Source organism: Camellia sinensis, chromosome 1 (assembly GCF_055761805.1).
Source record: "Camellia sinensis isolate YWXY chromosome 1, ASM5576180v1, whole genome shotgun sequence".
NCBI classification, from domain to species: domain Eukaryota; kingdom Viridiplantae; phylum Streptophyta; class Magnoliopsida; order Ericales; family Theaceae; genus Camellia; species Camellia sinensis.
The window spans coordinates 80,495,239-80,500,609 of NC_138961.1; the positions used below are offsets into that span (position 1 = coordinate 80,495,239).

The 5,371-nt window shown below is 31.7% G+C and overlaps 1 long non-coding RNA gene across 5 annotated transcripts; it reads left to right on the top strand.

Moving 5' to 3' along the window:
* The first annotated feature begins 392 nt into the window (after positions 1 to 392).
* Positions 393 to 5,094, top strand: LOC145795528 (uncharacterized). Of its 5 annotated transcripts, XR_014336608.1 has the most exons (5): positions 438 to 469; positions 991 to 1,044; positions 1,404 to 1,460; positions 2,204 to 2,369; positions 3,967 to 5,094. It is a non-coding gene; the product is annotated as an uncharacterized LOC145795528 (long non-coding RNA). The 5 variants fall into 5 exon arrangements; XR_014336606.1 differs by lacking the exon at positions 991 to 1,044 and having other exon boundaries at positions 393 to 474; XR_014336603.1 differs by lacking the exon at positions 991 to 1,044 and having other exon boundaries at positions 393 to 469.
* The last annotated feature ends 277 nt before the right edge of the window (positions 5,095 to 5,371 follow it).

The window sequence follows — 5,371 nt, forward strand, 5'->3', positions numbered from 1 at the left end:
TTTTTTCAAATATTTTTTTAATTAATTTTTTTTGAAATAATTTTTTTTTTCAATTAATTTTTTTTCAAATATTTTTTTAATTAATTTTTTTTAAATAATTTTTTTTTTCAAATATTTTTTTTTTCAATTAATTTTTTTTCAATTATTTTTTTAATTAATTTTTTTTTCAATAATAATGTGTGTGATCCCATTGTCATAAATAATAAAAATAAATATAAATATTTTAAGCATGAACAAACATATTTTTTAGTTTATATTTTTAAAATTTTTTAAACATTTTATTCAAACCAAAAACATTTGTAATTTATGTTTTTCTAAAAATAAACAAAAACCAGTTTATAAAACTTTTGTAAACATAAACAAAAAAACGTAAACGTTTCCAAACGCTACCTAAATATCACCAAAAAAAAAAAAAAAAAAAAAAATTAGAAATCTTATCATCAAGATCGGCGACTTGTTCTCCGGCGTGGTGAGGTTCTCTCTCGTTCTCTCTTGTTCTCTCGTTTCTCTCTCTCTCTCTCTCTCTCTCTCTCTCTCTAATAGGGTCGGATTCGGACTGTGGCCAGGTCAACCCCGATTCTTGATGAACCCACTTGTTAATTTTTGTTCTTGAAAGGGACAGAGTACGATTAGTCATATATGTATACTTGCATACCTCTGCTTTATGTAGTGGTTGAACATGTTTCATTAAATTGATGAGTTTTGTACTTGTTTTGTTGTTAGATGTTAAACCCTTGTAATTGGGGAATGTGAAAGAATTATAATAGGGGAATGGGGATTGGGAATTAATATCCGCCCGGTTGCCCCTGTTGCATTCCCTATTTGATTGTTGGGAGTGATTTAAAGTGAAATGAGCCCTAGTCTATATAACTTCCACTTATTTCATCTATGAAGTGTGCTAAGATTGTGTCATTAATCATTTTAAGAGCTATTTAATTTTCATTAGTACATTATGATTTTTGATCTTTATGAAATTGAAAGGGCTTACAGGTATATATAAGTTGCTAGGCGTCTCCTACCTCTCTACCAGCACTATGATTGCAGGTTGGAATTATTAATTTTTAATTGTCAAACCCTAGGCAAGCTTATTAAAATCTTATATGTAAAGATTCAATAACATAACCTAGAATAGATTTCATGAACCACCATTAAGCCCTATGTTAAGGAAATTTGGAAATAACCAGTATATTCTTGCCTCTGAAACATTGGAAAGCAACTGGTTTTCATTTGTTTTAATTTGCTTTTATTTGAACCTCTTATGATTGCCTCAAATCATCTGTTCCGTGCTATTTCTCTAACTTCTTGTCTTTTGTGTGGCCCTCTTTTTCACTCTACACATATAGATTTATTTATATATTTATGTATCTATTGTGTTCAAATAGAATTTATTTGTCTTACTGCAGGGGAAGAGGCGTGATACCTATTGCTTTGGTAATCTTTCAAGGGAGACTCTTGGGGAGGTAAGTATTTATGTGTTACAAGCGTATATCTATTTACTACACAGCCATCATGAAATTATAAATCACCTTTTGATGATTTATATGTATGCAAAATAGTTTCTTTTAGTAATGGTCTCCAACCTAAAAGTTTTTGTTTTTCATTGAGCAGAATGCTAATGGCTACAAAATATGTTTTTATTTTTTAATTAACATATCCACGGTAATGAGGTTGACATTGAATAATGAAATTACTAGACTAGGAACTAGGTTATATTGTGTGCATCTGAAAATTGAGACAGTTTGGACATGTCTAGAGGTAGCTATGACAACTCTTGTGAGAAGAGGTTTATGTTGGAAGTTGACAGGATTAAGAACAGGAAATATAAGTTTGGTGACACATAAGAATTAATTGGCCCTTAGTTGATGAAAGAAAAAGATTTTGAGAGGCTGTAGATATGAAGCAATATTTGCATTGGTAATGAATATTGATATTGTTTGACTTTTGTGGCATGCCTTGCATTTGAAAATTTAGCTATTTGACTTTATTATTACTAACATGTAGTCTTATAATGCAGTTAAATTTGATTGAATCTGAGATTGTTCTTTTTGTTTTTCTTGTCGTCGCTTCTTTCAATAGCTTTCAATTAGAAAAAATGAGAACGAATTTGGCCCATTTTCTACTTGGAACTTAACTGGAACATATAGAGGTTTGTACGTTAGTTGTGAATCTGATTATCTTGTTCTTTTTTTTTTTTGATGCCCAGACCTACCCCACACCCGCTATTATGACTGATGTGGGCCAAAGCAAACTGGGAAAAGCTGGCGGGTCCACCTTAAAACCCTGGCTTCCACTTGAATGTAATGGGGATTCAAACCTTGGTAGCAAGGAGAGGAGCAATCTCCTTTACCACTAGGGCGGCCATTGCGGTGGTCTGATTATCTTGTTATTCTAGTTGATTGGGAAAAAGTTTTTCTAATAGCTTTAAATTGCTTATTTCATTTCCCCCTTCTTTAATTGCATTATATGTTTTGTCTTAGGGGCATATGAGTAAAATATTTTTGAAAATTTTCTTATTTGCTGCTTATGTATACGTGATGTCCATTGATAATGATCTTCTTGAGTTAGGTGATTTGATTTAAGGTTTGTAGTTACCAGTCAGAAATGGCTTGTTTTATTGATATTATGGTAATTGTGCGAACACACATTGTCAATTCATTGATATATTCAATTGTTGACTCACATAATATTTATAGAATAGGTAATTATAAAACTTTCTACATTAAATTGCAATTGCAATTGCAACTGCAACTGCAACTGCAACTGCAACTGCAACTGTTAAAGGGCAAGAGTTGTTTTATGAGAATGCATACTAGGTTTTGGAAGTTCACTTTCTTTGTTGGATCAATCTTGAGTAGGTCCAGAATTTGGAGGTCACTCCAAAGTTTATTCATCCACATGTTTTCTAATAAAACGGATCATTTTAACATGATGCTTGAAACGAGAGGAAAACTATTAATATTATTGATCTGGCAGTGTAGAGTCAAGTCATCTAACCAAACCAAATCAAACCAAGCCTTAAGTCCCATCAAATGGAGTCGGCTACATGAATCATTCTTCTCCACGCGGTCTTATGGAAAAAAAAAAGTCTGAAAGCTCTATATGAAGTTGGGTGGTGAGGAAAAATTATAGGAAAATGATAAGAAAATCAAAATCAACACATTTAATGTAAAAAAGACTATAATGTCATGCCCTCTCAAATACATTTGCTATCATTATCTCATATTTGTTTGTTCAAGCAAAACAATCAACATATCGTTGCTGCTAATATTTTGTTTTGGGTTACTGCTACTTTGATTGGGGATGGTTGTTTTTATCATGATTCTGGATTTGGGTATTGTGGATTGTTGCTTGTTTAGGATTGCGTTATTATAACAGTCTTCTTTGGCAATAATTATCTGGGGGATTTACGTGTAGTTCCTAATAGGTGGGCTTATTATCCAACAGGTCTTGTGACAACTAATGACGTTTTTCATCAAATACTATTAAAAAGTACCATTAATTGTTAATTTTCAGCGCCAGTTTGAAAATTGTCACAAAAATGTCCCTAATTATAAGGTTTAGCAATTGTTTAAAAAAATTGTCACCAGAAAATGTCACTAATTTTCAATTTTCAGAGACAGTTTGAAAAATTTGGCACAGAAAAACGTTATTAATTGTAATTTTTGGGGACAATTTGTAAAAATTGTGACAAAAAAATCGCTAATTGTCAAATTTTAGCGACATGCAAAAAATATCACAAAAAATTATTTTTAGTGACGATTTTATTAAGACTTATTTTCAATAGGATTTGATGGGAATTAAGTCCAACTATTAGGACCTATTGGTAGTTTACCCTAATTATTTTTAACCCAAATTATGATGGCCCTTTTCTATTATGTCTTGTGCTTTGTTTATCCCAAATTACAGTAATAGTTTGCCTCTTCTGTGTCACAAACCATTATATGGATTTTTGTTTCTTTCCAACAGAATATGGTGATATTAAACCTGATAATCTCTTGGTCACTGCTGCTGGTACAGTGAAGATTGGGGACTTCAGTGTCAACCAGTTTTTAAGGTATTGATATGCTTTAACCGTGATTTGATTACAATAATTAGATGTATGCGTATGTTTTTTTCAAGTAATTATATGCAGGAAATTTGACTGCTGTTTTCTTTTTTCTCTCTTTGTTCTTCCTCTTTGCCCCTGTAGGATATTCCTCTTTATTAGCTTTTATTGATTATGATTTTTTTTTTGAAATAACAATTATGGTTAAAAGCACATGCACTTAATTGAACTCAGCTCTAATCAGCTTAGTTACAATCTCACTTGAGATTGGCTTGTCAGATAGATGATCATGAGCCATGGCTGATCATATTTTGCATAGCTTGGTTTGTAAATCTAGGGGCAAACTTGGCTTTAATAAGCTAATAAGCACTCTAGGTATTTATCCTTGTTATACCTTGTTGATTTAATTTTGATACTTACGAATTTTTAGTTTTGACATTATCTCTTGGAAATGAATCATAAATTTGATATGCCTGGTTTTCAATTATTGTCTTGATCTATAGCTTAGTTTCAATAAAAAATTTGGAAGTTTCATTTACGATTCATCTGCGCTTGTAGACATACTGATTTAACTTGTTCATACTATTATTGTCTTGTCTTGATCTTTCCTTTTAACTTGTTTATGGAGGTTAGAGGCTCACATTGTGTGTTTTGTTTTTGATTGTATTCGTTACTTAAATAAACCACTATAGTTGAATAATGAATCTCTGATGCATTCCCACACCTCTTGAATCTGGACCGAAATATGTGGATAAGTTAATGAAATTCAACTTTTATGTATTTTTCTTTTATGATTTAAAATAATGTGCAAATGTTACTCTATAAATTCTCATGTTTTTCTTCTTCTTTTTTTTTGTGTGATGATGAGCCCAATCAAGAATTAGAGAGAATTTAGAGAGAAATATCTCAGTCAATCAATATTCAATGTCTAAAAGTTGGTTACATAGTAGTTATAACTTCTCTAGATATAGGCTCCATTTTTCCACCACTAACTATCACATGCCAAACACATGATATCCTACATCATACTCTCCCACTCGAAAGAACTTGTTCTCAAATGAAGACAAACAAACTATAACCAATGCACTAGAAAAAACACAAAACTAGAAAGTACAATACAAACAAATTTCACAAAGGAAACTAATCTGCAATAAAAGGAAATTGTGTCGGTGCAAGAAGAACCCGGCAACAAAGGAAGTGACTAAGTAGTTGCAGGTCCTTATTCAAGATTACCCTAGCAAATATCCTTCCATAAAAACGAGTTATTGTTTATGCACATCAACCAAAGCCATGTTGAGGTGTGAATGGGCCACCCATATAGTGTGC